This window comes from Phyllobates terribilis, unplaced genomic scaffold (assembly GCF_046119375.1).
Source record: "Phyllobates terribilis strain yellow unplaced genomic scaffold, ASM4611937v1 Scaffold_34__1_contigs__length_13252353, whole genome shotgun sequence".
Taxonomy (NCBI): Eukaryota; Metazoa; Chordata; class Amphibia; order Anura; family Dendrobatidae; genus Phyllobates; species Phyllobates terribilis.
Window position 1 is genome coordinate 12,483,530 of NW_027362794.1, and position 22,777 is coordinate 12,506,306.

Consider the following 22,777-nt stretch of genomic DNA (forward strand, 5'->3'; position numbering starts at 1 on the left):
ACACCCCACTCACTAGCACAGTACTATGATATATTGTCAAGTTTCTTTGCTCAAATCTGCAACAAGTAATACGCAAAAATGTGGTAAAATGGAACAAATTTTTTTTTTCTTAAAAGCCTGGTCAACCTATTTAGAGGATCAATTTTTTCCCCACCGATCCAGAGAGCTACAGAATGCCCTATACCAGAGATCCCCAACCTGTGACTCGCAGGCCCATGATGTGTGGATCGTGGTTGTCTGCCAGCTTGATGCATTAGCACCAGGTCCAGTAAAAAGCTATAAAGAGCAGGTCTCCAGACCTGTGACTAGCCCTGCACCGTAGTGCAAATCTGCATGCACATATACCAGCCTTGTGGTTTTAGAGATTACTATATTTAATTTATCTGGAGGTAGGAAGATCCTGCCAGTCACAGGAGATTCTTTCAGCTGGGTGTGATAGTGTGGTGGGAGTGCTTGATGCGAGCATACTGAATCGGGGTAAGGTGACAACCACTGGATGCAAGCATACGGCCTCCATTTAATTTCTATGGGAAAGTTTGGCTGCCATTATAATAGTAATTTGGGATTTGGGTGACGCTATTTTGGGGGAGAGCAGGAGCAGATGTCACTACCCCAAGGTGCATCTGGATGTGGCTCTCCAGATAAGAAAGGTTGAGGACCACTGCCCTATACAGTGTCTATAGCACTGCCATCTCCAGGAGTCCCAAAACAATAAATGGAGAAGTAGTATTCCCAGCGGTCGAACCCCAAAAGAGGAGAGCCGGATCACTTAGCAAGTTATCTATTCACAGGATAAGATGGAACCAAGTACCTAATTCTTACTGCTGCAGTACAAAAGGGGACAGTATGTACTTATTAAATGCAAGACTATTAATTCTGGGGGAAAAAAAAGAGGCTTCAGGCTTTGTTACGCGATTACAATATGGACAAATTGTAGTTACTAAGATATTGTATATAAATACATAGATTGGTCACTAGAGGGCAATAAAACCTATATTTATACCCACACTTCACGCCATCCAGTATGAATGGACCCATAGATACATCATTTATAAGGCAGCAGTGATTGAACATTACACTCTGCCACAACTCCCAAGGAATGCCACGCGGAGTGAAACTGAACAGCATGTATTATCTATAGATGACTTGGCACATTAATTTCCCACTTTACTAAATATCTTTCCAGCAATTTTCTCATTCATTCGTTGAAAACCTCCTTTACATGGAATCTGTCACCAGGTTTTTGCATCTGAATGCAGCTTGACGTCATTTTGATAGAATCCCTGTTTTATCTGCAGCAGATCTACAGATTCTCAGAATGCAGAGCTCTACATAATCCCGCCCACACCAGTGTGCATAGGCAGAAAGCTGCCAATCAGTGATGGTGGTGAGAGCATCTACAGAGCGCATGAATATGGACCACTACATGACAGCAGTTTTACTACTTCCCCAAGGGTAATTTCATGCGCATAAAACATTCTGTCCTTAAATGGCAGGTCACCTGCCTCCTAATTTAAATATCGCACCTGCGCAGTCAGTATAGTGGTCTTTAAAAAAATAAACAAAACAAAACAAAATGGCAATGGCGCTTTGCAGCCTGCAGTGGGGCGCAGACTGGCTTCCTAATGCGGCGGTTCGAGGAGTCTCCTTCGGCGGTTGCATTTTTGCCACTCCCCCCCGAATTGGGAGTCTGTTCTTCTCTGAGCCAGCTGTCAAGCTGACAGCCAGCTCACTGAAGGTGCAGCGCCGGCTCCCTGTGTTCAATTGTACGGGGGCAGTGAAACAGGATTTAAAGACAGTTTGCAGCCCAAATATTACATCTGCCCCCACCCCTAAACTGGGTCCTTAAATCCTTTTACATCTGCTCCGACCCCCAAAAGTTTGGATGGGGGAAGATGTAATAGGATTAAAGGACACAGTTTGGGGAACGAGGGATGGGTGCGGACACTATATGGGGAGGGGGAAACAGGAGAAATTTGAGGGGGCATGGATGCAGACTCAGTATGGGGATGTGTGCGGAGGCAGTATAAAGATATATTTTGTGCAGGGAATATAGTAAGGGGCAATTATTTATTCAGGGGCTCAGCTTAGAGCCGATATTTTTTATTCAGGAGCATTATAATGACACTGCTATTTTTAAGGGCATCGTGTGGAGTCTGGACAAGATGAAGAAAATAAAGAGAACGACTCCCAGAGACAACATCATCTTTCCGGTACCTGGATATAAATGTTTTTTTGTAATACTGACTAATTCTCATATTTTTATTTATGTTAGGAACATTAAAGGGGTTGTCCAAGTTTGTAATGAGTCTGCAGTCATTCTATGTGACGGCAGACTTCAGAATTCTCACAACGCGCTCTGCACACTGTCAGGATTCTCTCATGCCAGCGATTTGCATACATGCAGTCACATGCCGACTAGACGTGTGGCCTTACTCGATGAAAATGAATTGAGCGAGGCCAGACACGTCTAGTCGGAATATGGCCAGAAGTATACAAATCACATACTTGCACTTACATGACCGTCCACTCTTGCCACCGGCAAGGGAGAATTTTAAAAAAGTGTGCAGTGCATGCGCTGTGATATTTCAGAAGCCTGAAGTCACAGAGTGACTGCAGACTTTCATCACAAACCGGACAAGTCCTTTAATTATAAACTGAAGCCCTGTGGCATGCCAGTCCAATCCAAATAGCATTTAATATACCGTCAGGATTCAGCTCTGCTCGCTGGCAGGTTTCATCAGACATCTCATGGCCACTTCACTCATGTGATTTTCATACTTACGGTCATGCAACAACTAGTCTGTTTTTCACTGAGCTTTGAGAGAAATGGGGAGAGCAGCTAGTCGGCACTCGACTAAGTGCAAATCGCATATGTGCTAAAGAGGGGGGATCTAGAACGAACCAGACTGTAAATAACATGGTAAAGGCAGTTAGTGAAGATGTAGATAGGCGATACATTCATTGGTAGATACAGTGGGTATGTAAAGTATTCAGACCCCTTTAAAATTTTTGACTCTGTTTCATTGCAGACATTTGGTAAATTCTAAAAAGTTCATTTTTTTCTCATTAAAGTACACTCTGCACCCCATCTTGGCTGAAAAAACAAAATGTAGAAATTTTTGCAAATTAAAAAAGAAAAACTGAAATATCACATGATCATAAGTATTCAGACCCTTTGCTCAGTATTGAGTAGCAGCACCCAAGTTTTTCACACCTGGATTTGGGGATCCTCTGCCATTCTTCCTTGCAGATCCTTCCCAGTTCCATCAGGTTGGATGGTGAACGTTGGTGGACAGCCATTTTCCGGTCTCTCCAGAGATGCGCAATTGGGTTTAGGTCAGGGCTCTGGCTGGGCCAGTCAAGAATGGTCACAGAGTTGCTCTGAAGCCACTCCTTTGTTATTTTAGCTGTGTGCTTAGGGTCATTGTCTTGTTGGAAGGTGAACCTTTCCCCAAGTCTGAGGTCCAGAGCCCTCTGGAAGAGGTTTTCATCCAGGATAACTCTGTACTTGGCCGCATTCATGTTTCCTTCAATTGCAACCAGTCGTCCTGTCCCTGCAGCTGAAAAACACCCCCATAGCATGATGCTGCCACCACCATGTTTCACTATTGGGCAGAGGATGAGCAGTGCCTGGTTTTCTCCACACATACCGCTTAGAATTATCACCAAAAAGTTCTATCTTAGTCTCATCAGACCAGAGAATCTTATTTCTCATAGTCTGGGAGTGTGTTTTTGAGCAAATTCTATGCAGGCTTTCATATGTCTTGCATTAAGGCGATATAGTGGATTGAATAAAAAGCGGTCTATGGAGCGTTAAAAAGATTAACACTGGAGATGACAGATTGGGGCTAAAAAATAAAATTTAATGAGCCCTTTCCACAACGCGTTTCGATAGCAAACTATCTTCCTCTGGTGCATTGAGGAGAGGCTTCGGTCGGTACACTCGGCCATAAAGGCCCAACTGGTGGAGGGCTGCAGTGATAGTTGACTTTTTGGAACTTTCTCCCATCTCCCTACTGCATCTCTGGAGGTCTGCCACAGTGATCTTGGGGTTCTTCTTTACCTCTCTCACCAAGGCTCTTCTCCCACGATTGCTCAGTTTGGCTGGACGGCCAGGTCTAGGAAGACTTTTGGTGGTCCCAAACTTGTTCCATTTAAGGATTATGGAGGCCACTGTGCTCTTAGGAACCTTGTGTAATGTAGAAATTCTTTTGTAACCTTGGCCAGATCTGTGTCTTGCCACAATTCTGTCTCTGAGCTCCTTGGGCAGTTCCTTTGAGCTCATGATTCTCATTTGGTCTGACAGACAGGTGTGTGCCTTTCCAAATCAAGTCCTATTAATTAAGCACAGCTGGACTCCAATGAAGGAGTAGAACCATCCCAAGGAGGATCACAAGGAAATAGGAAATGGACAGCATGTGACTTAAATATGAGTGTCTGAGCAAAGGGTCTGAATACTTATGACCAGTTGATATTTCAGTTTTTCTTTAAAAAATCTCTATATTTCTGGATTTTTTCAGTCAAGATGGGGTGCAGCATGTACCTTAATGAGAAAAAAAAAGAACTTTAGAATTTACCAAATGGCTGCAATGAAAAAGTGAAAAATTTAAAGGGGTCTGAATACTTTCCGTACCCACTGTATATTGATCAATACATTTTCTAGCCATACATTTATTGGATGGATAGATCAACCTAGTGAATATCTAACGATATATCAACCAATGTATCGCCTATCAAGCTTTTCATCATCATCAACCTCTAGAAAGATTTGCTATTTAATAAATAGATGCCTAGCTATATATCCTCACCAACTGCCTTTACCATGCTGTTTACAGTCTGATAAGTTCTGTATCACTATGTATATATATGCTCTATCCCACTAGGTAGGCAGCCAGAAAATTAATATTTATATTTTATTTTGATACATTGGTGGCACCGTGGGGTTGAATTTATTTTAATACTAGTAATACCAAATATGTTGGGAGCAATCCTGTGTGCGCTGCGCTCCTATGTGCAGTGGTGATGACTGCCTCTTGTGCACGCTCCCGCATTGGTCCTCGGTACACAGTGGACGGCATGTTGTTGGTTTCATTTTTGAAGACCACTATATTGAATGCGCCGGCGCGATATTTAAAATCAAGAACCACAAAATTTAATTCTTCACTGCAAGTATCATTTTAATCTGTAACAGCGCCAACATGACAATGCCTGTAAAACCTGTCAGCAGAATTTTGCTAATTCTTTACTAAGTGAAATGACCCAACTATGGTGGCAGAAATGAAATTTTGTATAATACAGATGTATGTATTCTCTCTCTCTCTCAGATTATATATATATATACACACACACACACACTATTACACACTAACCTGACATATTGAAACGCCCTAGTCTGTGATCCTGATCCATATACCTACAGAAGGAAAAACAAAAACCTTATTTACGGTAAAATGTAAGAAAAATGGCTTAATAGATGATAAAACTTTGTGATGCAGTTTGAACAACTCTTGCCTGTAAAAATGAACAACTCCAAAAACATTCAGAAGTTCATTAAATTACACATACTTTCAGAAAGAATTTCGCTAACACCTTGAAGGTGCAGAAATTTTTCCCTCCTTGCCTTTAAAGATCCACAATTTTATTAATTATTTTTCCAGTAACATAGCTATATGATGGTTTTATTGCAGTTTTGAATGACAATTTCCATTATCAAATAAAGTACACTGCATAACGAAAAAAATTCAGAGTTTGATAAAACAAAAACACACACAGTGGGGAAAATAAGTATTTGAAACACTGCCGATTTTTCAAGTTTTACCACCTACAATGAATGGAGGGGTCTGTAATTGTTATCGTAGATACACCTCAGACACAGAATCTCAGAAAAAAAAAAAAGCAAACAATCATATCGTATGATTTTTATATATTTCATGTAATAAAAATGCAAATTAAGTATTTGATACAACTTAAAACTTAAATATTTGGTACAGAAACCTTTGTTTACAATTACAGAGGTCAAACGTTTCCTGAAGTTCTTGACCAGGTTTGAAGACACTGCAGCAGGGATTTTAGCCCAATAATCCATACAGATCTCCAGATCTTTCAGGTTTCGGGGCAGTTGTTGGGCAACATTGAGTTTCAGCTCTCTCCAAAGATTTTCTATTGGGTTAAGATCTGGAGACTGGCTAGGCCACTCCAGGACTTTGAAATGCTTCTTAACCTTAGTTGCCCTGACTGTGTGTTTCAGATCATTGTCAAGCTGGAAGACCCAGCTACGACCCATCTTCAATGCTCTTACTGACAGAAGGAGGTTATTGGCCAAAATCTCGCGATACATTACTCCACATCCATTCTCCCTTTAATACGGTGCAGTCATCCTGTCCCCTTTGCAGAAAAGCACTCCCAAAGTATGCTTCCCCCACCATGCTTCACGGGTGGGACTGTGTTCTTGGGGGTTGTACTCAACATTCTTCTTCCTCCAAATATGGCTGTGGATACCAAAAAGATCTATTTCGGACTCCTCTAACCACATGACCTTCTCTGGATCATCCAGTTGGACATTCGTGAACTTCAAACGGACTTGGACATGTCCTGGCATGCGCAGGTGGACCTTGCGTGCTCTGCAGGATTTTAATCCATGACAGTGTAGTGTTACAAATGGTAATGTTTGAGACTGTAGTCCCAGCTCTCTTAAGGTAATTGACCAGGTCCTCCCGTATAGTTCTGGGCCAATTCCTGACCTTTCTCAGAATTATCCTTACCCCACGAGGCGAGATCTTGCATGGAGCCCCAGACCAAGGAAGATTGCCAGCCATTTTGCTTCTTCCATTCTCTGATAACTGTGCCAACAGTTGTTGCCTTCTCACGAAGCTGCTTGCCTATTGCCCTGTAGCCAATCCCAGCCTTATGCAGGTCTACAATTTTGTCCCAGTTTTGGACCATGGTGCAGAAGCTGGAGTGTTAATAATGGAGTATGTGGACAGGTGTCTTTTATACAAGTAACGAGTATAAACAGAAACAATTAATACAGAAACTAAGGGCTGAGTAGGAGGGCTTCTAAAGAAAAATCTAACAGGGCTGTGAGCCAGAATTCTTGATGGTTGATAGATGATCAATTACTTTAACATCATACAACGTGATTTCCATTTATTTCCTTAACTATTCTGTCGCTCACAGTTGAAGTGTTGTAACAATAAAAAATTACAGACCTCTATTCTTTGTAGGTAGGAAAACATGCAAAATCGGCAGTGTATCAAATACTTATTTTACCCATTGTACAAACAGAGAAGACGCGGGCCAAAAGGGAAGGAGGACGTGGGCCAAAAGGACGAGGTATGAAGGACGCGGGACAGAAAAGGACGCGGGCCAAAAAGGACCAGGTATGGAGGACGCGGGCCAGAGGACGAGGATGCGGGCCAAAGGACGAGGTATGGAGGACGCAGGCAAAAAGGACGAGTTATGGAGGACGCGGGACAGGGGACCAGGTATGGAGGACGCGGGCCAAATAACGAGGTAAGGAAGACGCGGGCCAGAGGACGAGGTTGCGGGCCAGAGAACGAGGTATGGAGGACGCGGGCCAAAAGGACGCGGGCTAGGGGACCAGGTATGGAGGACGCGGGCCAGGGGACCAGGTATGGAGGACGTGGGCCAAAAGAACGAGGTAAGGAGGACGCAGGCCAGAGGACGAGGACGCGGGCCAGAGGACCAGATATGGAGGACGCGGGCCAAAAGGACCAGGTATGGGGGACGTGGGCTAAAAGGACCAGGTATGGAGGACACGGGCCAAAGGACCAGGTATGGAGAACGTGGGCCAAAGTACCAGGACGCGGGCCAGAGGATGAGGTCGAGGGCCACAAAGGACGAGGTATGAAGGACTCGGGCCAGAAAAGGACTCGGGCCAGAAAAGGACGCGGGCCAAAAAGGATCTGGTATGGAGGACGCGGGCCAAAAAGGACGAGGTATGGAAGACGCGGGCCAGAGGACGAGGAATGGAGGACGCGGGCCAAAAGGACGAGGTATGAAGGACGCGGGACAGGGGACTAGGTATGGAGGACACGGGCCAAAAAGGACCAGGTATGGAGGACGCGGGCCAAAACAACGAGGTAAGGAGGACGCGGGCCAGAGGACGCGGGCCAGAGGACTAGGTATGGAGGACGCGGGACAAAAGCGACGAGGTATGGAGGATGCGGGCCAAGGTACGAGGACGTGGGCAAGAGGACGAGTATGAGGGCCACAAAGGACGAGGTATGAAGGACGTGGGCTAGAAAGGACGCGGGCCAGAAAAGGACGAGGGCCAAAAAGTAACAGGTATGGAGGACGCGGGCCAAAATGACCAGGTATGGAGGACGCGGGCCAGAGGACGAGGAATGGAGGACGCGGGCCAAAAGGACGAGGGATGAAGGACGCGGGACAGGGGACTTGGTATGGAGGATACGGTCCAAAAAAGGACCAGGTATGGAGGACGCGGGCCGAAAAGGACCAGGTAAGGAGGACGCGGGCCAAAAAGGACCAGGTATGGAGGACGCGGGCCAAAAAGGACGAGGTATGGAGGACGCGGGCCAAAAAGGACGAGGTATGGAGGACATGGGCCAAAAAGGACGAGGTATGGAGGACTCGGGCCGAGGACGCGGGCCAAAAAGGACCAGGTATAGAGGACGCGGGCCAAAAAAAAACAGCTATGGAGGACGCGGGCCAAAAATGACCAGGTATGGAGGACGCGGGTCGAAAAGGACCAGGTAAGGAGGACGCGGGCCAAAAAGGACCAGGTATGGAGGACGCGGGCCAAAAAGGACAAGGTATGGAGGACGCGGGCCAAAAAGGACGAGGTATGGAGGACGTGGGCCAAAAAGGACGAGGTATGGAGGACTCGGGCCAAAAAGGACCAGGTATGGAGGACGCGGGCCAAAAAGGACCAGGTATGGAGGACGCGGGCCAAAAAAAAACAGCTATGGAGGACGCGGGCCAAAAATGACCAGATATGGAGGACTCGGGCCAAAAAGGACCAAGTATGGAGGACGCGGGCCAAAAAGGACCAGGTATGGAGGACGTGGGCCAAAAATGACCAGGTATGGAGGACTCGCGCCACAAAGGACCAGGTATGGAGGACGCGGGCCAAAAAGGACCAGGTATGGAGGACGCGGGCATGAGGACAAGGACGCGGGTCAGAGTACGAGGACGCGGGCCAGAGGACGAGGTACGGAGGACTCGGGCCAAAAGGAAGAGGTATGGAGGACGTGGGCCAGGTCTGGAAGACACGGGCTAAAAGAACGAGGTAAGGAGGACGTGAGCCAGAGGACAAGGACACGGGCCAGAGGACGAGGTATGGAGGACACGGGCCAGAGGACGAGGACGCGGGCCAAAAGGGACGAGGTGTGGAGGACACGAGCCAAAAGGACGAGGTGTAGAGGACGCAGGCCAAAATGACCAGGTATGGAGGACACAGGCCAAAATGACCAGGTATGGAGGACACAGGCCAGAGGACCAGGTATGGAGGACGCGGGCCAAAAGGACCAGGTATGGAGGACGCGGGCCAAAAGGACCAGGTATGGAGGACGCGGGTCAAAAGGACCAGGTATGGAGGACGCGGGCCAAAAGGACCAGGTATGGAGGACGAGGGCCAGAGGTCGAGGATGCGGGCCAGAGGACGAGGTATGGAGGACGCGGGCCAAAAGGACGAGGTATGAAGGACGCGGGACAGGGGACTAGGTATGGAGGACACGGGCCAAAAAGGACCAGGTATGGAGGACGCAGGCCAAAAGAACGAGGTAAGAAGGACGCGGGCCAGAGGACGCGGGCCAGAGAACGAGGTATGGAGGACGCGGGACAAAAGCGACGAGGTATGGATGACGCGGGCCAAGGTACGAGGACGCGGGCAAGAGGACGAGTACGAGGGCCACAAAGGACGAGGTATGAAGGACGCGGGCCAGAAAGGACGCGGGCCAGAAAAGGACGAGGGCCAAAAAGTAACAGGTATGGAGGACGCGGGCCAAAATGACCAGGTATGGAGGACGCGGGCCAGAGGACGAGGAATGGAGGACGCGGGCCAAAAGGACGAGGGATGAAGGACGCGGGACAGGGGACTTGGTATGGAGGATACGGTCCAAAAAAGGACCAGGTATAGAGGACGCGGGCCGAAAAGGACCAGGTAAGGAGGACGCGGGCCAAAAAGGACCAGGTATGGAGGACGCGGGCCAAAAAGGACGAGAAATGGAGGACGCGGGCCAAAAAGGACGAGGTATGGAGGACGTGGGCCAAAAAGGACGAGGTATGGAGGACTCGGGCCAAAAAGGACCAAGTATGGAGGACGCGGGCCAAAAAGGACCAGGTATGGAGGACGCGGCCCCAAAAAAAACAGCTATGGAGGACGCGGGCCAAAAATGACCAGGTATGGAACACGCGGGCCGAAAAGGACCAGGTAAGGAGGACGCGGGCCAAAAAGGACCAGGTATGGAGGACGCGGGCCAAAAAGGACGAGGTATGGAGGACGCGGGCCAAAAAGGACGAGGTATGGAGGACGTAGGGCCAAAAAGGACGAGGTATGGAGGACTCGGGCCAAAAAGGACCAGGTATGGAGGACGCGGGCCAAAAAGGACCAGGTATGGAGGACGCGGGCCAAAAAAAACGAGCTATGGAGGACTCGGGCCAAAAAGGACCAGGTATGGAGGACGCGGGCCAAAAAGGACCAGGTATGGAGGACGCGGGCCAAAAATGACCAGGTATGGAGGACGCGGGCCAGAGGACAAGGACGCGGGTCAGAGTACGAGGACGCGGGCCAGAGGACGAGGTACGGAGGACTCGGGCCAAAAGGAAGAGGTATGGAGGACGTGGGCCAGGGGACCAGGTCTGGAAGACACGGGCTAAAAGAACGAGGTAAGGAGGACGCGAGCCAGAGGACAAGGACACGGGCCAGAGGACGAGGTATGGAGGACGCGGGACAGAGGACGAGGACGCGGGCCAAAAGGGACGAGGTGTGGAGGACACGGGCCAAAAGGACGAGGTGTGGAGGACGCAGGCCAAAATGACCAGGTATGGAGGACACAGGCCAAAATGACCAAGTATGGAGGACACAGGCCAGAGGACCAGGTATGGCGGACGCGGGCCAAAAGGACCAGGTATGGAGGACGCGGGCCAAAAGGACCAGGTATGGAGGACGCGGGCCAAAAGGACCAGGTATGGGGGACGTGGGCTAAAAGGACCAGGTATGGAGGACACGGGCCAAAGGACCAGGCATGGAGGACGCGGGCCAAAGTATGAGGACGCGGGCCAGAGGACGAGGGCCACAAAGGACAAGGTATGAAGGACGAGGGCCAGAAAAGGACGAGGGCCAGAAAAGGACGCGCGCCAAAAAGGAACAGGTATGGAGGATGCGGGCCAAAAAGGACGAGGTATGGAAGACGCGGGCCAGAGGACGAGCAATGGAGGACGCGGGCTAAAAGGACGAGGTATGAAGGACGCGGGATAGGGGACTAGGTATGGAGGACGCGGGCCAAAAAGGACCAGGTATGGAGGACGCGGGCCAAAAGAACGAGGTAAGGAGGACGCGGGCCAGAGGACGAGGACGCGGGCCAGAGGACGAGGTATGAAGGACGCGGGCCAAAAGCGACGAGGTATGGAGGACGCGAGCCAAAAGGACGAGGACGCAGGCCAGAGGACGAGGTATGGAGGACGCGGGCCAAAAGGACGAGGACGCAGTCCAGAGGACGAGGTATGGAGGACGCGGGCCAGAGGACGAGGACCAAAAGGGACGAGGTGTGGAGGATGCGGGCCAAAAGGACAAGGTGTGGAGGACGCGGGCCAAAAGGTCAAGGTATGGAGGACGTGGGCCAAACGACCAGGTATGGAGGACGCGGGCCAAAAGGACCAGGTATGGAGGACGCGGGCCAAAAGGTCAAGGTATGGAGGACGTGGGCCAAACGACCAGGTATGGAGGACGCGGGCCAAAAGGACCAGATATGGAGGACGCGGGCCAAAAGTACCAGGTATGGAGGACGCGGGCCAAAAGGACCAGGTATGGGGGACGTGGGCTAAAAGGACCAGGTATGGAGGACACGGGCCAAAGGACCAGGTATGGAGGACGCGGGCCAAAGTATGAGGACGCGGGCCAGAGGACGAGGTCGCGGGCCACAAAGGACGAGGTATGAAGGACTCGGGCCAGAAAAGGACGCGGGCCAGAAAGGATCAGGTATGGAGGATGCGGGCCAAAAAGGACGAGGTATGGAAGACGCGGGCCAGAGGACGAACAATGGAGGACGCGGGCTAAAAGGACGAGGTATGAAGGACGCGGGATAGGGGACAAAGTATGGAGGACGCGGGCCAAAAAGGACCAGGTATGGAGGATGCGGGCCAAAAGAACGAAGTATGGAGGACGCGGGCCAAAAGGACGAGGACGCAGGCCAGAGGATGAGGTATGGAGGACGCGGGCCAAAAGGACGAGGACGCAGTCCAGAGGACGAGGTATGGAGGATGCGGGCCAGAGGACAAGGACCAAAAGGGACGAGGTGTGGAGGACGCGGGCCAAAAGGACAAGGTGTGGAGGACGCGGGCCAAAAGGTCCAGGTATGGAGGACGTGGGCCAAACGACCAGGTATGGAGGACGCGGGCCAAAAGGACCAGGTATAGAGGACGCGGGCCAAAAGGACCAGGTATGGGGGACGCGGGCCAAAAGGACCAGGTATGGAGGACGCGGGCCAAAGGACCAGGTATGAAGGACGCGGGCCAGAAAAGGACATGGGCCAAAAAGGACCAGGTATGGAGGACGCGGGCCAAAAAGGACCAGGTATGGAGGACGCAGGCCACAGGATGAGGAATGGAGGACGCGGGCCAAAAGGACCAGGTATGGAGGACGCGGGCCGAAAAGGACCAGGTAAGGAGGACGCGGGCCAAAAAGGACCAGGCATCGAGGACGCGGGGCAAAAATGGCCAGGTATGGAGGACGCGGGGCAAAACGGACGAGGTATGGAGGACGCGGGCCAAAAAGGACGAGGTATGGAGGACTCGGGCCAAAAAGGACCAGGTATGGAGGACGCGGGTCAAAAGGGACAAGGTATGGAGGACGCGGGCCAAAAAAAAAATAGGTATGGAGGACGCGGGCCAAAAAGAACCAGGTATGGAGGACGCAGGCCAAAAAAGGACCAGGTATGGAGGACGCGGGCCAAAAAGGACCAGGTATGGAGGACGCGGGACAAAAATGACCAGGTATGGAGAACTCGGGCCAAAAATGACCAAGTATGGAGGACGCGGGCCAAAAAGGACCAGGTATGGAGGACGCGGGCCAAAAAGGACCAGGTATGGAGGACGCAGGTCAGAGTACAAGGACGCGGGCCAGAGGACGAGGACGCGGGCCAGAGGACGAGGTATGGAGGATGCGGGCCAGAGGACGAGGACGCGGGCCAAAAGGGACGAGGTGTGGGGGACGCAGCCCAAAAGGACCAGGTATGGAGGACGCGGGCCAGAGGACCAGGTATGGAGGACGCGGGCCAAAAGGACCAGGTATGGAGGACGCGGGCCAAAAAGGACCAGGTATGGAGGACGCGGGCCAAAAATAACCAGGTATGGAGGACGAGGGCCAGAGGTCGAGGATGCGGGCCAGAGGACGAGGTATGGAGGACGCAGGCCAAAAAGACGAGGTATGGAGGACGCAGGCCAAAGGACCAGGTATGGAGGACGCGGGCCAAAAGGACGAGGTATGGAGGACGCGGGCCAGAGGACCAGGTATGGAAGACGCGGGCCAGAAGACAAAGTATGGAGGATGCTGGCCAGAGGACCAGGTATGGAGGACGTGGGCCAAAAAGGACCAGGTATGGAGGACGTGGGCCAAAAAGGACTAGGTATGGAGGACGAGGGCCAAAAAGGACTAGGTATGGAGGACGCGGACCAAAAAAAGACCAGGTATGGAGGACGCGGGACAGAGGACGAGGACGCGGGCCAGAGGATGAGGTATGGAGGATGCGGGCCAAAAGGACGAGGTATGGAGGACGCGGGCCAAGGGACCAGGTATGGAGGACGCGGGCCTAAAAGGACCAGGTATGAAGGACGCGGGCCAAAAATGACCAGGTATGGAGGACTCGGGCCAAAAAGGACCACGTATGGAGGACGCGGGCCAAAAAGGACCAGGTATGGAGGACGCGGGCCAAAAAGGACCAGGTATGGAGGACGCGGGCCAAAAAGGACCAGGTATGGAGGACGCGGGCCAGAGGACGAGGATGCGGGTCAGAGGACGAGGACGCGGGCCAGAGGACCAGGTATGGAGGACGCGGGCCAGAGGACGAGGACGTGGGCCAAAAGGGACGAGGTGTGGAGGACGCAGGCCAAAAGGACCAGGTATGGAGGACGCGGGCCAGAGGACCAGGTATGGAGGACACGGGCCAAAAGGACCAGGTATGGAGGAAGCGGGCCAAAAGGACCAGGTATGGAGGACGCGGGCCAAAAAGGACCAGGTATGGAGGACGCGGGCCAAAAAGGACCAGGTATGGAGGACGCGGGCCAGAGGACGAGGTATGGAGGACGCGGGCCAAAGGACGCGGGTTAGGGGACCAGATATGGAGGACGCGGGCCAGAGGACCAGGTATGGAGGACACGGGCCAGTGGACGAGGACGCGGGCCAGAGGACGAGGACGTGGGCCAGAGGACGAGGACGCAGGCCAGAAGACCAGGTATGGAGGATGCTGGCCAGAGGAACAGGTATGGAGGACACGGGCCAGAGGACGCGGGCTAGGGGACCAGGTATGGAGGACGCGGGCCAGGGGACCAGGTATGGAGAACGCGGGCCAAAAAGGACCAGGTATGGAGGAAGTGGGCCAAAAAGGACCAGGTATGGAGGACGCGGCCCAAAAGAACGAGGACGCGGGCCAGAGGACGAGGACGCGGGCCAAAAGGACGAGGTATGGAGGACGCGGGCCAGAGGACAAGGTATGGAGGACGCGGGCCAGAAGACCAGGTATGGAGGATGCTGGCCAGAGGAACAGCTATGGAGGACACGGGCCAGAGGACGAGGACGCAGGCCAGAGGACGAGGACGCGGGCCAGAAGACGAGGATGCGGGCCAGAGGACCAGGTATGGAGGACGCCGGCCAAAAGGACCAGGTATGGAGGACATGGGCCAAAAGGACCAGGTATGGAGAATGCGGACCAAAAGGACCAGGTATTGAGGACGCGGGCCAAAAAGGACCAGGTATGGAGGAGGTGGGCCAAAAAGGACTAGGTATGGAGGACGCGGACCAAAAAGGACCATGTACGGAGGACGCGGGCCAGAGAACGAGGACGCGGGCCAGAGGATGAGGTATGGAGGATGCGGGCCAAAAGGACGAGGTATGGAGGACGCGGGCCAGGGGACCAGGTATGGAGGACGCGGACCAAAAGAGGAGGAAGCGGGCTAGAGGACGAGGACACGGGCCAGAGGACGATGACGCGGACCCAAAAGGACGAGGTATGGAGGACGTGGGCCAGAGGACAAGGACAAGGACCCAAAAGGACGATGTATGGAGGACGCGGGCCCAAAAGGACGAGGTATGGAGAACGCGGGCCCAAAAGGACGAGGTATGGAGGACGCGGGCCAAAAAGGACGAAGTATGCAGGACGCGGGCCAAAAAGGACGAGGTATGGAGGACGCGGGCCAAAAAGGACGAGGTATGGAGGACGCGGGCCAAAAAGGACGAGGTATGGAGGACGCGGGCCAAAAAGAACTAGGTATGGAGGACGCGGGCCAAAAAGTACCAGATATGGAGGACGCGGGCCAAAAAGGACCAGGTATGGATGACGTGGGCCAAAAAGGACGAGGTATGGAGTACGCGGGCCAAAAAGGACCAGGTATGGAGGACGCGGACCGAAAAGGACCAGGTATGGAGGACGCGGACCGAAAAGGACCAGGTATGTAGGACGCGGGCCAAAAAGCACCAGGTATGGAGGACGCGGGCCAAAAAGGACCATGTAAGGAAGACTCGGGCCAAAAAGGACCAGGTATGGAGGACGCGACCGAAAAGGACCAGGTATGGAGGACGCGGGCCAAAAAGGACCAGGTATGGACGACGCGGGCCAAAAAGCACCAGGTATGGAGGACGCGGGCCAAAAAGGACCATGTAAGGAGGACTCGGGCCAAAAAGGACCAGGTATGGAGGACGAGGCCCAAAAAGGACCAGGTATGGAGGACGCGGGCCAAAAAGGATGAAGTATGGAGGACGCGGGCCAAAAAGGACGAGTTATGGAGGACTCGGGCCAAAAAGGACGAGGTATCGAGGACGCGGGCCAAAAAGGACCAGATACGGAGAACGCGGACCAGATGACGAGGCCGCGGGCCAAAGGACGAGGTATGGAGGAAGTGCGCAAAAAGGACGAGGTATGGAGGACGCGGGACAGGGGACCAGGTATGGAGGACGCGGGCCAAAAGAACGAGGTAAAGAGGACGCGGGCCAGAGGACGAGGACGCATGCCAGAGGAAGAGGTATGGAGGATGCGCGCCAAAAGGGACGAGGTATGGATGACGCGGGTCAAAAGGACGAGGACGCAGGCCAGAGGACGAGGTATGGAGGACGCGGGCCAGAGGACGAGGACCAAAAGGGACGAGGTGTGGAGGACGCGGGCCAAAAGGACAAGGTGTGGAGGACGCAGGCCAAAAGGACCAGGTATGGAGGACGCGGGCCAAAGGACCAGGTATGGAGGACGCGGGCCAAAAGACCAGGTATGGAGGACGCGGGCCAAAAGGACCAGGTATGGGGGACGCGGGCCAAAAGGACCAGGTATGGAGGACACGGACCAAAGGACCAGGTATGGAGGACGCGGGCCAAAGTACGAGGACGCGGGCCAGAGGACGAGGTATGGAGGAAGCGGGCCGAAAGCACGAGGTATGGAGGAAGCGGGCCGAAAGCACGAGGTATGTAGAACGCGGGCCAGGGGACCAGGTATGGAGGACGCGGGCCAAAAGAACGAGGTAAGGAGGACGCGGGCCAGAGGACGAGGACACGGGTCAGAGAACGAGGTATTGAGGACGCGGGACAAAAGCACGCGGGCCAGGGGACCAGGTATGGAGGACGCGGGCCAGGAGACCAGGTATGGAGAACGCGGGCCAAAAAGTACGAGGTATGGAGGATGCGGGCCAAAAACGACCAGGTATGGAGGACGCGGGCCAATAAGGACCAGGTATGGAGGACGCGGGCCAATAAGGACCAGGTATGGAGGACGCAGGCCAAAAAGTACCAGGTAAGGAGGACGCGGGCCAAAAAGGACCAGGTATGGAGGACGCGGGCCAAAAAGGACTAGGTATGGAGGACGCGGGCCAAAAGGATCAGGTATGGAGGACGCGAGCCAGAAAACCAGGTATGGAGGATGCGGACCAAAGAACGAGGACGCGGGTCAGAGGACGAGGACGCGGGCCCAAAAGGACGAGGTATGAAGGGCGCGGGCCAGAAAAGGACGCGGGCCAAAAAGGACCAGGTATGGAGGACGCGGGCCAAAAAGGACCAGGTATGGAGGACGCGGTCCAGAGGACGAGGAATGGAGGACGCGGGCCAAAAGGACGAGGTATGAAGGACGCGGGATAGGGGACTAGGTCTGGAGGACGCGGGCCAAAAAGGACAAGGTATGGAGGACGAGGGCCAAAAAGGACAAGGTATGGAGCACGCGGGCCAAAAAGGACGAGGTATGGAGGACTCGGGCATAAAAGGACCAGGTATGGAGGACGTGGGCCAAAAAAGGACCAGGTATGGAGGACGTGGGCCAGAAAACCAGGTATGGGGGACGCGGGCCAAAGCACGAGGACTCGGGCCAGAGGACGAGGACGCGGGCCCAAAAGGACGAGGTATGAAGGACGTGGGCCAGAAAAGGACGCGAGCCAGAAAAGGACGCGGGCCAAAAAGGACCAGGTATGGAGGACGCAGGCCAAAAAGGACCAGTTATGGAGGATGCAGGCCAGAGGACGAGGACGTGGGCCAAAGGACGAGGTATGGAGGACATGGGACAGGGGACCAGGTATGGAGGACGCGGGGCAAAAGAATGAGGTAAGGAGGACGCGGGCCAGAGGACGAGGTTGCGAGCCAGAGAAAGAGGTATGGAGGACGTGTGCCAAAACGACGTGGGCTATGGGACCAGGTATGGAGGACGCGGGCCAGGGGACCAGGTATGGAGGACGCGGGCCAAAAGAACGAGGTAAGGAGGACGCGGGCCAGAGGACGAGGACGCGGGCCAGAGGACGAGGTTGCGGGCCAGAGAACGAGCTATGGAGGACGCGAGCCAAAAGGACGCGGGCTAGGGGACCAGGTATGGAGGACGCGGGCCAGGGGACCAGGTATGGAGGACGCGGGCCAAAAGAACGAGGTAAGGAGGACGAAGGCCAGAGGACAAGGACGCGGGCCAGAGGACGAGGACGCGAGCCAGAGGACGAGGTATGGAGGACGCGGGCCAAAAGTTACGAGGTATGGAGGACGCAGGCCAAAAGAACGAGGACGCGGGCCAGAGGACGAGGACCAAAAGGGACCAGGTATGGAGGACGCTGGCCAAAAAGGACCAGGTATGAAGGAAACGGGCCAAAAAGGTCCAGGTGTGGAGGACGCGGGCCAAAAAGGACCAGGTATGGAGGACGCTGGCCAAAAAGGACCAGGTATGGAGGACGCTGGCCAAAAAGGACCAGGTATGGAGGACGCTGGCCAAAAAGGACCAGGTATGGAGGACGCTGGCCAAAAAGGACCAGGTATGGAGGACGCGGGCCAAAAAGGACCAGGTATGGAGGACGAGGGCCAAAAAGGACCAGGTATGGAGGACGCGGGCCAAAAAGGATGAAGTATGGAGGACGCGGGCCAAAAAGGACGAGTTATGGAGGACTCGGGCCAAAAAGGACGAGGTATGGAGGACGCGGGCCAAAAAGAACCAGATACGGAGAACGCGGACCAGATGACGAGGCCGCGGGCCAAAGGACGAGGTATGGAGGACGAGCGCAAAAAGGACGAGGTATGGAGGACGCGGGACAGGGGACCAGGTATGGAGGACGCGGGCCAAAAGAACGAGGTAAAGAGGACGCGGGCCAGAGGACGAGGACGCATGCCAGAGGAAGAGGTATGGAGGATGCGCGCCAAAAGGGACGAGGTATGGATGACGCGGGTCAAAAGGACGAGGACGCAGGCCAGAGGACGAGGTATGGAGGACGCCGGCCAGAGGACGAGGACCAAAAGGGACGAGGTGTGGAGGACGCGGGCCGAAAGGACAAGGTGTGGAGGACGCGGGCCAAAAGGACCAGGTATGGAGTACGCGGGCCAAAGGACCAGGTATGGAGGACGCGGGCCAAAAGACCAGGTATGGAGGACGCGGGCCAAAAGGACCAGGTATGGGGGACACGGGCCAAAAGGACCAGGTATGGAGGACACGGACCAAAGGACCAGGTATGAGGACGCGGGCCAAAGTACGAGGATGCGGGCCAGAGGACGAGGTATGGAGGAAGCGGGCCGAAAGCACGAGGTATGGAGGAAGCGTGCCGAAAGCACGAGGTATGTAGGACGCGGGCCAGGGGACCAGGTATGGAGGACGCGGGCCAAAAGAACGAGGTAAGGAGGACGCGGGCCAGAGGACGAGGACGCGGGTCAGAGAACGAGGTATTGAGGACGCGGGACAAAAGCACGCGGGCCAGGGGACCAGGTATGGAGGACGCGGGCCAGGAGACCAGGTATGGAGAACGCGGGCCAAAAAGGACCAGGTATGGAGGACTCGGGTCAAAGAGGACGAGGTATGGAGGACGCGGGCCAAAAAGGACCAGGTCTGGAGGACGCGGGCCAATAAGGACCAGGTATGGAGGACGCAGGCCAAAAAGTACCAGGTAAGGAGGACGCGGGCCAAAAAGGACCAGGTATGGAGGACGCGGGCCAAAAAGGACTAGGTATGGAGGACGCGGGCCAAAAAGGACTAGGTATGGAGGACGCGGGCCAAAAGGATCAGGTATGGAGGACGCGAGCCAGAAAACCAGGTATGGAGGATGCGGACCAAAGAACGAGGACGCGGGTCAGAGGACGAGGACGCGGGCCCAAAAGGACGAGGTATGAAGGGCGCAGGCCAGAAAAGGACGCGGGCCAAAAAGGACCAGGTATGGAGGACGCAGGCCAAAAAGGACCAGGTATGGAGGACGCGGTCCAGAGGACGAGGAATGGAGGACGCGGGCCAAAAGAACGAGGTATGAAGGACGCGGGATAGGGGACTAGGTATGGAGGACGAGGGCCAAAAAGGACAAGGTATGGAGGACGTGGGCCAAAAAGGACGAGGTATGGAGCACGCGGGGCAAAAAGGACGAGGTATGGAGGACTCGGGCATAAAAGGACCAGGTATGGAGGAAGTGGGCCAAAAAAGGACCAGGTATGGAGGACACGGGCCAGAAAACCAGGTATGGGGGACGCGGGCCAAAGCACGAGGACTCGGGCCAGAGGACGAGGACGCGGGCCCAAAAGGACGAGGTATGAAGGACGTGGGCCAGAAAAGGACGCGAGCCAGAAAAGGACGCGGGCCAAAAAGGACCAGGTATGGAGGATGCGGGCCAAAAAGGACCAGGTATGGAGGATGCGGGCCAAAAAGGACCAGGTATGGAGGATGCGGGCCAGAGGACGAGGACGCTGGCCAGAGGACGAGGACGCGGGCCAAAGGACGAGGTATGGAGGACATGGGACAGGGGACCAGGTATGGAGGACGCGGGGCAAAAGAATGAGGTAAGGAGGACGCGGGCCAGAGGACGAGGTTGCGATCCAGAGAAAGAGGTATGGAGGACGTGGGCCAAAAGGACGCGGGCTATGGGACCAGGTATGGAGGACGCGGGCCAGGGGACCAGGTATGGAGGACGCGAGCCAAAAGAACGAGGTAAGGAGGACGCGGGCCAGAGGACGAGGACGCGGGCCAGAGGACGAGGTTGCGGGCCAGAGAACGAGGTATGGAGGACGCAGGCCAAAAGGACGCGGGCTAGGGGACCAGGTATGGAGGACGCGGGCCAGGGGACCAGGTATGGAGGACGCGGGCCAAAAGAACGAGGTAAGGAGGACGAAGGCCAGAGGACGAGGACGCGAGCCAGAGGACGAGGTATGGAGGACGCGGGCCAAAAGGTACGAGGTATGGAGGACGCAGGCCAAAAGGACGAGGACGCGGGCCAGAGGACGAGGACCAAAAGGGAACAGGTATGGAGGACGCTGGCCAAAAAGGACCAGGTATGAAGGAAACGGGCCAAAAAGGTCCAGGTATGGAGGACGCGGGCCAAAAAGGACCAGGTATGGAGGACGCTGGCCAAAAAGGACCAGGTATGGAGGACGCTGGCCAAAAAGGCCCAGGTATGGAGGAAGCGGGCCAGAGTACGAGGACGCGGGCCAGAGGATGAGGTATGGAGGACGTGGGCCAATAGGAAGAGGTATGCAGGACGTGGGCCAGGGGACCTGGTCTGTAGGACACGGGCTAAAAGAACAAGGTAAGGAGGACGCGGGCCAGAGGACGAGGTATGGAGGACGAGGGCCAGAGGACGAGGACGCGGGCCAAAAGGGACGAGGTGTGGAGGACGCGGGCCAAAAGGACGAGGTGTGGAGGACGCAGGCCAAAAGGACCAGGTATGGAGGACGCGGGCCAAAAGGAACAGGTATGGAGGACGCGGGCCAAAAGTACCAGGTATGGAGGACGCGGGCCAGAAAACCAGGTATGGGGGACGCGGGCCAAAGCACGAGGATGCGGGCCAGAGGACGAGGACGCAGGCCCAAAAGGACGAGGTATGAAGGACGCGGGCCAGAAAAGGATGCGGGCCAGAATAGGACGCTGGCCAAAAAGGACCAGTTATGGAGGACGCGGGCCAAAAAGGACCAGGTATGGAGGATGCGGGCCAGAGGACGAGGACGCGGGCCAAAGGATGAGGTATGGAGGACGCGGGCAAAAAGGATGAGGTATGGAGGACGCGGGACAGGGGACCAGGTATGGAGGACACGGGCCAAAAGAATAAGGTAAGGAGGACGCGGGCCAGAGTACGAGGTTGCAGGCCAGAGAACGAGGTATGGAGGACACGGGCCAAAAGGACGCGGGCTAGGGGACCAGGTATGGAGAACGCGGGCCAGAAAAGGACGCGGGCCAAAAAGGACCAGGTATGGAGTACGCGGGCCAGAGGATGAGGATGCGGGCCAGAGGACGAGGACGCGGGCCAGAGGACGAGGTATGGAGGATGCGGGCTAAAAAGACGAGGTATGGAGGACGCGGGGCAGGGGACCAGGTATGGAGAACGTGGGCCAAAAGAATGAGGTAAGGAGGACGCGGGCCAGGGTACGAGGTTGCGGGCCAGAGAACGAGGTATGGAGGACGCGGGCCAGAGTACGAGGTTGGGGGCCAGAGAACGAGGTATGGAGGACATGGGCCAAAAGGACGCGGGCTAGGGGACCAGGTATGGAGGACGCGGGCCAGGGGACCAGGTATGGAGGACGCGGGCCAAAAGAACGAGGTAAGGAGGACGCGGGCCAGAGGACAAGGACGCGGGCCAGAGGTCGAGGTATGGAGGACGTGGGCCAAAAGGGACGAGGTATGGAGGACGCGGGCCAAAAGGATGAGGACGTAGGTCAGAGGACGAGGTATGGAGGACGCGGGCCAAAAATGACCAGGTATGGAGGACGCGGGCCAAAAAGGACCAGGTATGGAGGACGCGGGCCAAAAAAAAAACAGGTATGGAGGACGCGGGCCAAAAAGGACCAGGTATGGAGGACGCGGGCCAAAAAAGGACCAGGTATGGAGGACGTGGGCCAAAAAGGACAAGGTATGGAAGACGCGGGCCAGAGGGTGAGTATGCGGGCCAGAGGACG

General features: G+C 54.6%; 1 pseudogene; it reads right to left on the minus strand.

The window, feature by feature from the left end:
- LOC141180642 (UDP-glucuronic acid decarboxylase 1-like) overlaps positions 1-22,777 on the minus strand; it is a 137,860-nt pseudogene that overhangs the window by 38,606 nt on the left and 76,477 nt on the right.